Source organism: Lissotriton vulgaris, unplaced genomic scaffold, assembly GCF_964263255.1.
Source record: "Lissotriton vulgaris unplaced genomic scaffold, aLisVul1.2 SCAFFOLD_1673, whole genome shotgun sequence".
Classification (NCBI taxonomy): Eukaryota; Metazoa; Chordata; class Amphibia; order Caudata; family Salamandridae; genus Lissotriton; species Lissotriton vulgaris.
In genome coordinates, this window is record NW_028241535.1 from 407,140 (window position 1) to 422,755 (window position 15,616).

At 45.9% G+C, this 15,616-nt stretch overlaps 11 non-coding genes across 11 annotated transcripts; 3 read left to right on the forward strand and 8 right to left on the reverse strand.

The window, feature by feature from the left end:
* Positions 1 to 814: 814 nt before the first annotated feature.
* TRNAT-UGU (transfer RNA threonine (anticodon UGU)) lies at positions 815 to 886 on the reverse strand. Its single transcript has one exon. It is a non-coding gene; the product is annotated as a tRNA-Thr (tRNA).
* Positions 887 to 1,480: 594 nt separating this feature from the next.
* Positions 1,481 to 1,562, reverse strand: TRNAS-GCU (transfer RNA serine (anticodon GCU)). The gene has a single exon. It is a non-coding gene; the product is annotated as a tRNA-Ser (tRNA).
* Positions 1,563 to 1,849: 287 nt separating this feature from the next.
* Positions 1,850 to 1,944, forward strand: TRNAI-UAU (transfer RNA isoleucine (anticodon UAU)). The gene is made up of 2 exons: positions 1,850 to 1,887; positions 1,909 to 1,944. It is a non-coding gene; the product is annotated as a tRNA-Ile (tRNA).
* Positions 1,945 to 3,103: 1,159 nt separating this feature from the next.
* TRNAT-UGU (transfer RNA threonine (anticodon UGU)) lies at positions 3,104 to 3,175 on the reverse strand. Its single transcript has one exon. It is a non-coding gene; the product is annotated as a tRNA-Thr (tRNA).
* Positions 3,176 to 3,764: 589 nt separating this feature from the next.
* On the reverse strand, positions 3,765 to 3,846 carry TRNAS-GCU (transfer RNA serine (anticodon GCU)). The gene has a single exon. It is a non-coding gene; the product is annotated as a tRNA-Ser (tRNA).
* Positions 3,847 to 4,135: 289 nt separating this feature from the next.
* TRNAI-UAU (transfer RNA isoleucine (anticodon UAU)) lies at positions 4,136 to 4,230 on the forward strand. Its single transcript has 2 exons — positions 4,136 to 4,173; positions 4,195 to 4,230. It is a non-coding gene; the product is annotated as a tRNA-Ile (tRNA).
* Positions 4,231 to 5,400: 1,170 nt separating this feature from the next.
* Positions 5,401 to 5,472, reverse strand: TRNAT-UGU (transfer RNA threonine (anticodon UGU)). Its single transcript has one exon. It is a non-coding gene; the product is annotated as a tRNA-Thr (tRNA).
* A 589-nt stretch (positions 5,473 to 6,061) lies between these two features.
* TRNAS-GCU (transfer RNA serine (anticodon GCU)) lies at positions 6,062 to 6,143 on the reverse strand. The gene has a single exon. It is a non-coding gene; the product is annotated as a tRNA-Ser (tRNA).
* Positions 6,144 to 6,432: 289 nt separating this feature from the next.
* On the forward strand, positions 6,433 to 6,527 carry TRNAI-UAU (transfer RNA isoleucine (anticodon UAU)). Its single transcript has 2 exons — positions 6,433 to 6,470; positions 6,492 to 6,527. It is a non-coding gene; the product is annotated as a tRNA-Ile (tRNA).
* A 1,164-nt stretch (positions 6,528 to 7,691) lies between these two features.
* TRNAT-UGU (transfer RNA threonine (anticodon UGU)) lies at positions 7,692 to 7,763 on the reverse strand. The gene has a single exon. It is a non-coding gene; the product is annotated as a tRNA-Thr (tRNA).
* A 589-nt stretch (positions 7,764 to 8,352) lies between these two features.
* TRNAS-GCU (transfer RNA serine (anticodon GCU)) lies at positions 8,353 to 8,434 on the reverse strand. The gene has a single exon. It is a non-coding gene; the product is annotated as a tRNA-Ser (tRNA).
* Positions 8,435 to 15,616: the final 7,182 nt, after the last annotated feature.

Below are 15,616 nucleotides of genomic sequence, written 5' to 3' on the forward strand. Positions count from 1 at the left end.
ACATAAGAGTTGCACCATAGCAGCTTATGGTGCTTTCTGCTCAGATTGTGCCTCCAATCCCACATTGACTTTTTTAGTTCTTTGCAATTTTAAAAAACAATTCCTGCTCAAAGCTAGCTTTTCAAAACCATTCAACCTATTACATTTATTTCTCTAACCTGTGAATGTGGTCCATGTTCTCTTTTCCTCATTCCCATCATGATACTCCCTTTCCAGAATCCAAGTTCACTTCTTTATCCAGCCCACCCATCCAAGGTCACCAAATCTATGAAGCAATTCTGCTTTTTCTCACATTCTCTCCATGTACAAGATACCTTGTATCAATTGAATGGACAGCAGGAGAGGTGAATATTTATGGTTAGTGGGGGTGGGGTTTTGAAGATTAACCTCATTTGACTAAGAGCCGGGGTATCTGGGAGAAAAAGTATTTTAAGGGGGATGAAGTTCATATCTCCTTGGTGAAATTTCTAGAGCCTTATTTCATCCTTTCTGTGGATGCAGACTCAGTCGGAACAGACGTCCTAGTCCTCGCTCTGCCTTTCAAAGGAACTTTAAATATGCATGGCTTATTTGGCTTTGCCCGGCGGGGCTTGCCCGGCGGGGCTTGCCCGGCGGGGTGAGAATGGCGTTTGTCAGGCGTTCGTCAGGCGATCGGAAGGGGTGAGGCAATAGTTTATGGTTCAATGGTTTTCATGAAGTCTTCTTGATAAGATGAAAGATGGAAAGGGAAGCTTGTCAATAAGCAAACTTAAGACAAGGTGTGACTCCTAGAAAGAATGACTTGAAAACAACATACAGAAACACACATATAAAAAGGCCCTGATGAGGCTTGAACTCATGACCCCTGGTTTACAAGACCAGTGCTCTGCCACTGTGCTACAAGGCCGGTCTGCCTGCAGATTGTAAATCGCAACATGTATTCTTACTGCGGTATGAAGATATCTATGATTTTGAGACTCTGTATGGAAATGCAGTTGCATTTGAATGTCTACATGCGTGCACAAATCGAAGAGCATGCTTAAGACACTTTTCTTGAAAGTAGGAAAAACTCCATTTTGATTTGAGAACATAAGAGTATTCACATTTATGACCATACTGAACTGAAAGCTCTAGTGAGTATGTCCGCAATCAGTGACAGATAGAGAACTCACTTATTAGAAGTGATCTGTCTCTGTGGGGCAGACAAATGTAAACACTCATACACTTGAGACGGCTGAAACTTTAGGAGTAAGAAATGCTTTCTTATCAGTCTATCTATCCAAACTGGTTGGAAGGCCAGGAGTGAGGAATAGGCAATCCTCTGGACACTTCATGAAAGATCTAATTTCAATTAAGCACAAAATACTTCCCTTTATTTGACATAAATGCCATAATGGAATAGTCAGTTGGGCCCTTCTAGTGGATTATGGCAGTGTCTTGAAAGAGAGTGTAATTGTACTACGAGACATGCTCACCTTCAAAAGAGTGTCTGATGGCTTTCCGACGAAGGTGGGATTCGAACCCACGCGTGCAGAGCACAATGGATTAGCAGTCCATCGCCTTAACCACTCGGCCACCTCGTATGCCTTGGGGGCCTATATTTCATTTTTGGTGAAATTCTAACTATGTGCTAATAAAAATAAGCATAAGTTTATCCTAGACTGTGTCAGAACGGCAAATGTATGGGGTGTTCAATAGACAGAGCACACGATATAGCAGAATTATCAAATCTATTCCATTTGACTGTATTTTTAATTGTCATGATAACATGCTAGCATGTGAGTCGATCTTGCACAGTGAATAATGGAGCAGTGCAGTATCTACTTGGTTAGCACTAGATGGCTCAAATGGAGAGAAATGAAAACAGTGAGCTCCAGTGGCGCAATCGGTTAGCGCGCGGTACTTATACAGCAGTACTTGCACTGAGCCATGCCGAGGTTGTGAGTTCGAGCCTCACCTGGAGCAGTTGATTGGTTTTCATAAACCATTTCACTAAAAGTAAAGATTAGACTCAGAATAAAGACGGCTCTTGCTAGAGAGTCTTAACTTCTTTTCAGGATCTGCGTGTCCAACTCCTCCAGGTGCCAAATATCACATATCCTATGCGATGCTCCTTATAAACATTCAATGATGTACCATCTTGCATAGCATGCAAACACCACATCAGTGCATTTAAAAATACTTTTGTAGAATAATAAATATGATGAATACATTGTTGTCACGGGATAACCATAAACTGAGGAGCTGCAAACAGTGCTGTGTCAGCTACATACAATAAAATTTAACTCAAAGAAATATCAAAAGAAGAGCATCATCATATTAAAGTTTCTAGTCAACATAAGAGTTGCACCATAGCAGCTTATGGTGCTTTCTGCTCAGATTGTGCCTCCAATCCCACATTGACTTTTTTAGTTCTTTGCAATTTTAAAAAACAATTCCTGCTCAAAGCTAGCTTTTCAAAACCATTCAACCTATTACATTTATTTCTCTAACCTGTGAATGTGGTCCATGTTCTCTTTTCCTCATTCCCATCATGATACTCCCTTTCCGGAAACCAAGTTCACTTCTTTATCCAGCCCACCCATCCAAGGTCACCAAATCTATGAAGCAATTCTACTTTTTCTCACATTCTCTCCATGTACAAGATACCTTGTATCAATTGAATGGACAGCAGGAGAGGTGAATATTTATGGTTAGTGGGGGTGGGGTTTTGAAGATTAACCTCATTTGACTAAGAGCCGGGGTATCTGGGAGAAAAAGTATTTTAAGGGGGATGAAGTTCATATCTCCTTGGTGAAATTTCTAGAGCCTTATTTCATCCTTTCTGTGGATGCAGACTCAGTCGGAACAGACGTCCTAGTCCTCGCTCTGCCTTTCAAAGGAACTTTAAATATGCATGGCTTATTTGGCTTTGCCCGGCAGGGCTTGCCCGGCGGGGTGAGAATGGCGTTTGTCAGGCGATCGGAAGGGGTGAGGCAATAGTTTATGGTTCAATGGTTTTCATGAAGTCTTCTTGATAAGATGAAAGATGGAAAGGGAAGCTTGTCAATAAGCAAACTTAAGACAAGGTGTGACTCCTAGAAAGAATGACTTGAAAACAACATACAGAAACACACATATAAAAAGGCCCTGATGAGGCTTGAACTCATGACCCCTGGTTTACAAGACCAGTGCTCTGCCACTGTGCTACAAGGCCAGTCTGCCTGCAGTTTGTAAATCGCAACATGTATTCTTACTGCGGTATGAAGATATCTATGATTTTGAGACTCTGTATGGAAATGCAGTTGCATTTGAATGTCTACATGCGTGCACAAATCGAAGAGCATGCTTAAGACACTTTTCTTGAAAGTAGGAAAAACTCCATTTTGATTTGAGAACATAAGAGTATTCACATTTATGACCATACTGAAAGCTCTAGTGAGTATGTCCGCAATCAGTGACAGATAGAGAACTCACTTATTAGAAGTGATCTGTCTCTGTGGGGCAGACAAATGTAAACACTCATACACTTGAGACGTCTGAAACTTTAGGAGTAAGAAATGCTTTCTTATCAGTCTATCTATCCAAACTGGTTGGAAGGCCAGGAGTGAGGAATAGGCAATCCTCTGGACACTTCATGAAAGATCTAATTTCAATTAAGCACAAAATACTTCCCTTTATTTGACATAAATGCCATAATGGAATAGTCAGTTGGGCCCTTCTAGTGGATTATGGCAGTGTCTTGAAAGAGAGTGTAATTGTACTACAAGACATGCTCACCTTCAAAAGAGTGTCTGATGGCTTTCCGACGAAGGTGGGATTCGAACCCACGCGTGCAGAGCACAATGGATTAGCAGTCCATCGCCTTAACCACTCGGCCACCTCGTCTGCCTTAGGAGCCTATATTTCATTTTTGGTGAAATTCTAACTATGTGCTAATTAAAAATAAGCATAAGTTTATCCTAGACTGTGTCAGAACGGCAAATGTATGGGGTGTTCAATAGACAGAGCACACGATATAGCAGAATTATCAAATCTATTCCATTTGGACTGTATTTTTAATAGTCATGATAACATGCTAGCATGTGAGTCGATCTTGCACAGTGAATAATGGAGCAGTGCAGTATCTACTTGGTTAGCACTAGATGGCTCAAATGGGGAGAAATGAAAACAGTGAGCTCCAGTGGCGCAATCGGTTAGCGCGGGGTACTTATACAGCAGTACTTGCACTGAGCCATGCTGAGGTTGTGAGTTCGAGCCTCACCTGGAGCAGTTGATTGGTTTTCATAAACCATTTCACTAAAAGTAAAGTTTAGACTCAGAATAAAGACGGCTCTTGCTATAGAGTCTTAACTTCTTTTCAGGATCTGCGTGTCCGACTCCTCCAGGTGCCAAATATCACATATCCTATGCGATGCTCCTTATAAACATTCAATGATGTACCATCTTGCATAGCATGCAAACACCACATCAGTGCATTTAAAAATACTTTTGTAGAATAATAAATATGATGAATACATTGTTGTCACGGGATAACCATAAACTGAGGAGCTGCAAACAGTGCTGTGTCAGCTACATACAATAAAATTTAACTCAAAGAAATATCAAAAGAAGAGCATCATCATATTAAAGTTTCTAGTCAACATAAGAGTTGCACCATAGCAGCTTATGGTGCTTTCTGCTCAGATTGTGCCTCCAATCCCACATTGACTTTTTTAGTTCTTTGCAATTTTAAAAAACAAATCCTGCTCAAAGCTAGCTTTTCAAAACCATTCAACCTAATACATTTATTTCTCTAACCTGTAAATGTGGTCCATGTTCTCTTTTCCTCATTCCCATCATGATACTCCCTTTCCAGAAACCAAGTTCACTTCTTTATCCAGCCCACCCATCCAAGGTCACCAAATCTATGAAGCAATTCTGCTTTTTCTCACATTCTCTCCATGTACAAGATACCTTGTATCAATTGAATGGACAGCAGGAGAGGTGAATATTTATGGTTAGTGGGGGTGGGGTTTTGAAGATTAACCTCATTTGACTAAGAGCCGGGGTATCTGGGAGAAAAAGTATTTTAAGGGGGATGAAGTTCATATCTCCTTGGTGAAATTTCTAGAGCCTTATTTCATCCTTTCTGTGGATGCAGACTCAGTCGGAACAGACGTCCTAGTCCTCGCTCTGCCTTTCAAAGGAACTTTAAATATGCATGGCTTATTTGGCTTTGCCCGGCGGGGCTTGCCCGGCGGGGTGAGAATGGTGTTTGTCAGGCGTTCGTCAGGCGATCGGAAGGGGTGAGGCAATAGTTTATGGTTCAATGGTTTTCATGAAGTCTTCTTGATAAGATGAAAGATGGAAAGGGAAGCTTGTCAATAAGCAAACTTAAGACAAGGTGTGACTCCTAGAAAGAATGACTTAAAAACAACATACAGAAACACACATATAAAAAGACCCTGATGAGGCTTGAACTCATGACCCCTGGTTTACAAGACCAGTGCTCTGCCACTGAGCTACAAGGCCGGTCTGCCTGCAGTTTGTAAATCGCAACATGTATTCTTACTGCGGTATGAAGATATCTATGATTTTGAGACTCTGTATGGAAATGCAGTTGCATTTGAATGTCTACATGCGTGCACAAATCGAAGAGCATGCTTAAGACACTTTTCTTGAAAGTAGGAAAAACTCCATTTTGATTTGAGAACATAAGAGTATTCACATTTATGACCATACTGAAAGCTCTAGTGAGTATGTCCGCAATCAGTGACAGATAGAGAACTCACTTATTAGAAGTGATCTGTCTCTGTGGGGCAGACAAATGTAAACACTCATACACTTGAGACGGCTGAAACTTTAGGAGTAAGAAATGCTTTCTTATCAGTCTATCTATCCAAACTGGTTGGAAGGCCAGGAGTGAGGAATAGGCAATCCTCTGGACACTTCATGAAAGATCTAATTTCAATTAAGCACAAAATACTTCCCTTTATTTGACATAAATGCCATAATGGAATAGTCAGTTGGGCCCTTCTAGTGGATTATGGCAGTGTCTTGAAAGAGAGTGTAATTGTACTACAAGACATGCTCACCTTCAAAAGAGTGTCTGATGGCTTTCCGACGAAGGTGGGATTCGAACCCACGCGTGCAGAGCACAATGGATTAGCAGTCCATCGCCTTAACCACTCGGCCACCTCGTATGCCTTGGGGGCCTATATTTCATTTTTGGTGAAATTCTAACTATGTGCTAATTAAAAATAAGCATAAGTTTATCCTAGACTGTGTCAGAACGGCAAATGTATGGGGTGTTCAATAGACAGAGCACACGATATAGCAGAATTATCAAATCTATTCCATTTGGACTGTATTTTTAATTGTCATGATAACATGCTAGCATGTGAGTCGATCTTGCACAGTGAATAATGGAGCAGTGCAGTATCTACTTGGTTAGCACTAGATGGCTCAAATGGAGAGAAATGAAAACAGTGAGCTCCAGTGGCGCAATCGGTTAGCGCGCGGTACTTATACAGCAGTACTTGCACTGAGCCATGCCGAGGTTGTGAGTTCGAGCCTCACCTGGAGCAGTTGATTGGTTTTCATAAACCATTTCACTAAAAGTAAAGATTAGACTCAGAATAAAGACGGCTCTTGCTAGAGAGTCTTAACTTCTTTTCAGGATCTGCGTGTCCGACTCCTCCAGGTGCCAAATATCACATATCCTATGCGATGCTCCTTATAAACATTCAATGATGTACCATCTTGCATAGCATGCAAACACCACATCAGTGCATTTAAAAATACTTTTGTAGAATAATAAATATGATGAATACATTGTTGTCACGGGATAACCATAAACTGAGGAGCTGCAAACAGTGCTGTGTCAGCTACATACAATAAAATTTAACTCAAAGAAATATCAAAAGAAGAGCATCATCATATTAAAGTTTCTAGTCAACATAAGAGTTGCACCATAGCAGCTTATGGTGCTTTCTGCTCAGATTGTGCCTCCAATCCCACATTGACTTTTTTAGTTCTTTGCAATTTTAAAAAACAATTCCTGCTCAAAGCTAGCTTTTCAAAACCATTCAACCTATTACATTTATTTCTCTAACCTGTGAATGTGGTCCATGTTCTCTTTTCCTCATTCCCATCATGATACTCCCTTTCCGGAAACCAAGTTCACTTCTTTATCCAGCCCACCCATCCAAGGTCACCAAATCTATGAAGCAATTCTGCTTTTTCTCACATTCTCTCCATGTACAAGATACCTTGTATCAATTGAATGGACAGCAGGAGAGGTGAATATTTATGGTTAGTGGGGGTTTGAAGATTAACCTCATTTGACTAAGAGCCGGGGTATCTGGGAGAAAAAGTATTTTAAGGGGGATGAAGTTCATATCTCCTTGGTGAAATTTCTAGAGCCTTATTTCATCCTTTCTGTGGATGCAGACTCAGTCGGAACAGACGTCCTAGTCCTCGCTCTGCCTTTCAAAGGAACTTTAAATATGCATGGCTTATTTGGCTTTGCCCGGCAGGGCTTGCCCGGCGGGGTGAGAATGGCGTTTGTCAGGCGTTCGTCAGGCGATCGGAAGGGGTGAGGCAATAGTTTATGGTTCAATGGTTTTCATGAAGTCTTCTTGATAAGATGAAAGATGGAAAGGGAAGCTTGTCAATAAGCAAACTTAAGACAAGGTGTGACTCCTAGAAAGAATGACTTGAAAACAACATACAGAAACACACATATAAAAAGGCCCTGATGAGGCTTGAACTCATGACCCCTGGTTTACAAGACCAGTGCTCTGCCACTGTGCTACAAGGCCAGTCTGCCTGCAGTTTGTAAATCGCAACATGTATTCTTACTGCGGTATGAAGATATCTATGATTTTGAGACTCTGTATGGAAATGCAGTTGCATTTGAATGTCTACATGCGTGCACAAATCGAAGAGCATGCTTAAGACACTTTTCTTGAAAGTAGGAAAAACTCCATTTTGATTTGAGAACATAAGAGTATTCACATTTATGACCATACTGAAAGCTCTAGTGAGTATGTCCGCAATCAGTGACAGATAGAGAACTCACTTATTAGAAGTGATCTGTCTCTGTGGGGCAGACAAATGTAAACACTCATACACTTGAGACGTCTGAAACTTTAGGAGTAAGAAATGCTTTCTTATCAGTCTATCTATCCAAACTGGTTGGAAGGCCAGGAGTGAGGAATAGGCAATCCTCTGGACACTTCATGAAAGATCTAATTTCAATTAAGCACAAAATACTTCCCTTTATTTGACATAAATGCCATAATGGAATAGTCAGTTGGGCCCTTCTAGTGGATTATGGCAGTGTCTTGAAAGAGAGTGTAATTGTACTACAAGACATGCTCACCTTCAAAAGAGTGTCTGATGGCTTTCCGACGAAGGTGGGATTCGAACCCACGCGTGCAGAGCACAATGGATTAGCAGTCCATCGCCTTAACCACTCGGCCACCTCGTCTGCCTTAGGAGCCTATATTTCATTTTTGGTGAAATTCTAACTATGTGCTAATTAAAAATAAGCATAAGTTTATCCTAGACTGTGTCAGAACGGCAAATGTATGGGGTGTTCAATAGACAGAGCACACGATATAGCAGAATTATCAAATCTATTCCATTTGGACTGTATTTTTAATAGTCATGATAACATGCTAGCATGTGAGTCGATCTTGCACAGTGAATAATGGAGCAGTGCAGTATCTACTTGGTTAGCACTAGATGGCTCAAATGGGGAGAAATGAAAACAGTGAGCTCCAGTGGCGCAATCGGTTAGCGCGCGGTACTTATACAGCAGTACTTGCACTGAGCCATGCCGAGGTTGTGAGTTCGAGCCTCACCTGGCTGAGATACCCGCCACCCCCTCGCAACACAATCCCCAAAGGAGGGAAACCGGAAACAGTTCTTGAAGTTTTTTGGAAGAGGGAGGGAGTGACCCTCCCGGCCGTATTTATTAAAACAAAAAATTAAAACATTAAACAGTTTCATATTAATGTACAATTTCATTACCACATTGCGATGTTTGGCTAACCTTAACAGATTCTCTAATACAGAGGTTCTCCTAGCCGAACTAACATCCTACAAAACATTTTCTTGAAATATTGAAATTGTACATCCTAACGTTTAAGGGCCAATGGCAAGGTCGTAACCGGTGTCAAGATCCCTAACCAGAAATACCCCCCCCACTTGGGAGGGGCGACAGCACTGAGGCGTACCTCAAGTGCAACTACCAATTTCCCTTGACTTGACGGGGGCACCAATAAACTCGACGCCAGTTAAAGGTCGTTCGAGGACTCGTGTGAGGTATCTAGAAGGTAGCGTAGACCTCCCCCCAAACCCCACACAACTTACCACATCTGCCGTCGCAGACGTCACTGGCCCCGGGAAATTCCCCAGGAGGGGGCTGTAACCCCTCCTACACAGGAAGGGGCCTTGACCGCCTTTCCTTTTCTTTCGGCGACCCATCCTTAGAAGGGACCGCCTCCCCGTTGAGGGGCCAAAGGCCACCTCTCCCGAGCGCTCCCATCCGTGTTGGGTGACGCCCACTCATAGGGATCTTCCAATTAGTGCTCACCGATCATGACCTTACCGCCCGACCAAAATAAATACGACAATGCTAACTAAACTAAAAAATACATTGGCCACTATGACCGAAAAAAGCATGCTTATAAATGGACACTAAATCCGAATTTCTTTAATCACAAAACTTACATAAAATAGACCATTCTTTATTACACACTCAACATCAACACGATAATACCACAACCTGTAAACGAAATAGAATTATCGATCAATTTTTATTACAAACAACTGGCTGTCTTCAGGGGCTGGTGGGTGGGTCAAAATTGGCTCTTCGTTCCGTCTCGAGCTCACGTGCAGCGAGGAGGTGCAGCTTCAGAGCACAGGAACAAGAGGATGCCTTCTGGTCTTGCGTCCCTTTTTATCCGTCTTCAGGGCGGGCGTAAACCCGCCCCTGCCTGCCCCGAGGGCGTGGCCAGCCGCGTCAGTGTCTAGGCCAGCCCACTCTAGGGCGGGAAAACGCGCGCCCCGGCTACGCCGCTTCGGGCATACCAGCCGAGACGCGCCTCCCGCCCAAAATGGCTTCCCGGGGGGATCGAGGTACTCTGCCATACGTTCGGGGGGACCGAGTGGTCGCCCCTTTCCATATGGCTGAGATACCCGCCACCCCCTCGCAACACAATCCCCAAAGGAGGGAAACCGGAAACAGTTCTTGAAGTTTTTTGGAAGAGGGAGGGAGTGACCCTCCCGGCCGTATTTATTAAAACAAAAAATTAAAACATTAAACAGTTTCATATTAATGTACAATTTCATTACCACATTGCGATGTTTGGCTAACCTTAACAGATTCTCTAATACAGAGGTTCTCCTAGCCGAACTAACATCCTACAAAACATTTTCTTGAAATATTGAAATTGTACATCCTAACGTTTAAGGGCCAACGGCAAGGTCGTAACCGGTGTCAAGATCCCTAACCAGAAATACCCCCCCCACTTGGGAGGGGCGACAGCACTGAGGCGTACCTCAAGTGCAACTACCAATTTCCCTTGACTTGACGGGGGCACCAATAAACTCGACGCCAGTTAAAGGTCGTTCGAGGACTCGTGTGAGGTATCTAGAAGGTAGCGTAGACCTCCCCCCAAACCCCACACAACTTACCACATCTGCCGTCGCAGACGTCACTGGCCCCGGGAAATTCCCCAGGAGGGGGCTGTAACCCCTCCTACACAGGAAGGGGCCTTGACCGCCTTTCCTTTTCTTTCGGCGACCCATCCTTAGAAGGGACCGCCTCCCCGTTGAGGGGCCAAAGGCCACCTCTCCCGAGCGCTCCCATCCGTGTTGGGTGACGCCCACTCATAGGGATCTTCCAATTAGTGCTCACCGATCATGACCTTACCGCCACAGGCCGGATAGTTGACCGGCTATCCGGACCCCCCACAAAGCTCCTACCTAAAGGTCATGTTTTAACGTTTTCAACCATGCTAAGAAGTCTCCTATGAGTAACTCATTCCCCACCCGAGACAAATGCACACCATCCCCCAAATACATACTGTCATCATTAATACAGCCATGCGAAATAGAATGCAATGTCCTGGAACGGAACAACCTACTCACTTTGTTATTGAGCTTTCTAACAGAATGATTCAAAGCAGGAATAGAAATAGCCCCCCGCCACACCTTTCGTGGGATCATATGGGACCACGCAATTGTGCACCCCGGAACTCTCCTCGCCAACCAACTTACAGTGGAAAGCATTGCCTCCAGGAGAAGTCGTCTACCGGTGGTGACCAAATCATTGCCCCCTAAATGCACTATGACTATAGACGGCGGTGACCTCGTCCGCCCTAACAAACCCTCGAAAAATGTTTGAAACTGGTCAATACAGAGACCGCCTCTTCCGTAGAAGGACACCCTGTACCCGTATTCCCCAGCTACGTGAATCATGTCACCTGCTTTGAATACGTCCGCGGCACGCCTCACGTATGAGTGGCCCACGACCCACACCTCCTTTTTCACAGCCGGTGATGTCTGACCGCTGGCCCGGTGTTGGGTCGACTGCATAGTCCGCCCCGCCTCGTAGGCTTGCGCAACTGAAAACCAAACAAAAACAAGAGGCGTGAGTACATTATTAAAGCTTCACAACATATGCAACCGCACATACCTCTTATAACAATTGGAGGACCAACGCCCCATTCGTTTCACTTGTTCAACATTAAGACCCCTGGCTGTAGCTTCTGTAGCAGCCCCTATCCGAAAGGAATGGGTCCCAAACTCGCCCGGGTTCAAGCCCGCAGCGGCAATCGACATCGCAAGTACCCGCTGAAACTGAAATTTCGTCAGTGGGGTGGCGTCCGCGTGTCTCAACAAGGTCCCCCCCCATGATGCCACCCTTCGTGCTAGGTAATCTTCTAAACACTTTACCGGACACATGGAGGACCCAGGAATCCTGCGTATGATTATGCAGTCACCCATCCCATCTTGATCGGTCTTGGACCTGACAAAGGAGACAGTCATTGTCTCTCCTCTGATCTGCACGTGTTCCTGGCACAAACCCCCTGCCACTTCCTGTTTGTTCCTTGCTACCAGTTCGCTTACCCGCATCGCCCCGTGAAATGCTAGCGTAAAAGCGGCTCGGAACAAAACCGTCTCAAACTGAGATGAACATGTGGCAGGGAGTGTGGCCAACAACTGGGCCAACCTATCCAAACCTATCGGGCGCCTCTCATCTACTCTGCGACCCTCAAGGCGTTGCCACCCACGCAGCGCCTTCTGTACAACGAAAGACGCTGTTGGGTCCTGGATACTATGAGCCCTGGCAACAAAGGAAATGGCAGCACGATGCCTCTGGGCCGTCGCCACCGATTTCCCAGCCCTACGTAAGGACATCAGAAAATTTACTACCCATTCCTCGTGGCCCCAAAGCCTCTCTCTATCAGTCCCCAAAAAGGCTAAATAGGACCGAAACGCCCCTTCATATGCCTTCCTCGTCCTTGGTGCTAGACTCTCTCCCACGAGGTGACGAAGTTCGGGGCACCGAGAGACCAGAGAGCTTCGGGAAAGGGTGCCGGCTCTGGGTCCGCTGAGGGAAGGAAACCCGAGAAAGCCTGCATATGAAAACGAGACAGTGCATCAGCCGCCTGATTCATTACCCCTGGAACATGTTTTGCTCTGAATAGCACATTCAGTTGCATACACAGTAAGACAATTTCTTTGAGCAGTCTTAAAATCAGTTTACATCGTGCTGCCTGACTATTGATGCACTCAACCACGGTCATATTGTCAGACCAAAATATCACAGAGTGATCTTTGAACCCTTCGGGCCAGGTTCTCAGGGCCACCAAAATGGGGAAAAGTTCCAAGAAAGCAATATTACTTGTCAGACCATTGTCATGCCACCATGTCGGCCACCTCTGTGCCGACCATTTTGTGCCGAAGATGGCACCAAAACCTATGCTACCTGCTGAATCTGTCCATAGCCCCAGCTCTTCAGAGGACACGGCTGGTTTGTTCCAGACGACTCGACCATTAAAGTCCGCCAGAAATGCTAACCAAATACGCATGTCCTGGCGGACCTCAGCCGATAGTCTCGTGCGATGATGGCCCTCCTTTAGGCCGACCATAGCTTGGGCAATTGAACGGGAAAAGGGGCGGGCCATTGGTATCACCCTCAGGGCAAAATTCAACTGTCCCACCAACTGCTGTAATTGATGCAGCGTAACTTTAGATCCATTTATACACACTTGCAAGGCCGCCCTGAACTTCCACACTTTGTCAGCTGGCAAACGAAAACAACCCTCACTGGAGTCTAACTCGATCCCCAGAAACTCGAGGCAAGTCGCAGGACCCACCGTTTTACCCGGTGCCAATGGCACACCAAACTGGTTCATTAACACACAAAATTCGGCCAAGGCCCGGCCACATTCGAGATCCCCGGCTGCCCCAAGGAACAGAAAATCATCAAGGTAATGCATTACATGTTGGAAACCCGTCTTCTTTGTGAAGACCCATTGTAGAAAACTACTGAATTTCTCGAAATAGGCACAAGATATAGAGCACCCCATCGGCATACACCTATCCATGTAATAATAACCCTGAAACATGAAACCCAGGAGACGCTGGTCGTCTGGGTGTACCGGGAGCAATCGGAACGCTGACTCGATATCTGACTTCGCCATCAGCGCCCCGGGCCCCAGGCGATTCAAAATGGCTACGGCCTCATCGAAGGATGCGTACCGCACTGAACACACTTCTGGATCTATTGCATCATTTACAGAAAGACCACGTGGAGCTGACAAATTATGAATCAGTCGGAACTCACCTGGGTCCTTCTTGGGGACCACCCCTAAAGGAGAACAAACAAAATTCTGCACCGGGGGTACAATAAACGGGCCGGCGACCCGACCTCGAGTAACCTCTTTCCGGATCTTATCCTGTACCACGGTCGTATGCTGCAGGACGGAAAGTTGATTTTTACACTTCTCCACACCCTGAAAGTCCCCTACCGGGATGCGGAAACCATACGAAAATCCGTTCCGCAGCACCCCAGCAGAAGTACGATCCGGGTATTCACTGAGCCAGGGAATCATCGCCAGGGTATCAATCGGGGTAGGTAAAGGCGCCCCTCGGACTATGTTAGACCTGTTTGGCGCCTCCTCTACCCCCGTTATCACCCGTTTTGGCTCTGCACGTGGACTCAGGATGGGACGACCCGCACCCACTACATTCATGTTTAAATTTACACGATCCCTGGGGCCTAGTACATTTACCTCTGTTGAAATTAAAGCAGAACCCCCTTTTTCCTGTATTGCCGGCAGGTCTCGAGTAATCGTCGGTACCCGTACCTGAACGAAAGGGCGTCCCCACATATTGGCGGGAGGATTCGCCAACGTTACTTCCTACCAACGGCATTTTCAACATACCTGTCTCCTTCATTTTATCCCATGTCAAAGAATCATAACAATCCCAGGTTAAGCTTTTATTATGCTCTTTAGCCTTCCTAAAAAGATTATCGTAGCAGAACCAATCGTTACCCTGGTGTGACGTCGAGTACCCCATGATTCGCGACTGATAGGTCGGCAACTCGGAAAGCAACTCGGGCCTACGTTCCCCTAAGATTGACGTAAAAATTCCCCATGCTTTGCCCCAATTGCCAATATTCTCATTCACTTTAAAGGCGGCCATTTTTGCGCGCCAAACACTCGGATGCATGAGATCTTTCTGACCCTTAACATGCTCCACCTCATAATGATCAACAAGCAACGAGAAGATGTTCACATATTCACCCGCCCAAATCTTTTCCTTAATCGCCAAAGGAACATGTTGACCCAACCTTTCTCTACGAGAGGGTGCTGACTCATCCCTCGCAATCGGCAATGGCCGCTTACCTGCCCCGGACGCTGCTTCTGCGGTCGCAATCGTCCCTTGTGGCTTGTCAACTACCGCAGCCGGCGTGGACACCTTGGCTGCATCCCGTTTCTCGCGCAATTGCTTCATTAGCGCCTGCGCCTCGGCAGCCGTGGCGCCCTCGCTACTGTCGCCCAACCACGCTGCAAGTTGTGCTGCCAGCTCGGGCGGCATATCCTCATTGGACACCGGGGTGACCACCACGGGAATCGGATTCCCCTCCGCCGGTACTGGGGTTGGCGCTTCGAGCGGGGTACAGGGAACCGGGACGTCTCCCCCGGCTGGCCCCCTCCTTGGCCTCTTGGCTCTCCCTCCTGGAGTTGCTCCAGCCGACGGACGTTCCGGCCCCCCTTCCCCGTCTCTCTCCGCCACCCGCTTCTTCAGCTCAGACATCTCCTTCATGAGGACCCGAACCATCTGTTCAGTCGTCATTCTCTTCCCGCCTTTCTTAGGCATTTCTCCGACAGAGTATCTGTAAGACAAAAGAAAGATTACAACGCTCTCAAAATTGGCTCTTCGTTCCGTCTCGAGCTCACGTGCAGCGAGGAGGTGCAGCTTCAGAGCACAGGAACAAGAGGATGCCTTCTGGTCTTGCGTCCCTTTTTATCCGTCTTCAGGGCGGGCGTAAACCCGCCCCTGCCTGCCCCGAGGGCGTGGCCAGCCGCGTCAGTGTCTAGGCCAGCCCACTCTAGGGCGGGAAAACGCGCGCCCCGGCTACGCCGCT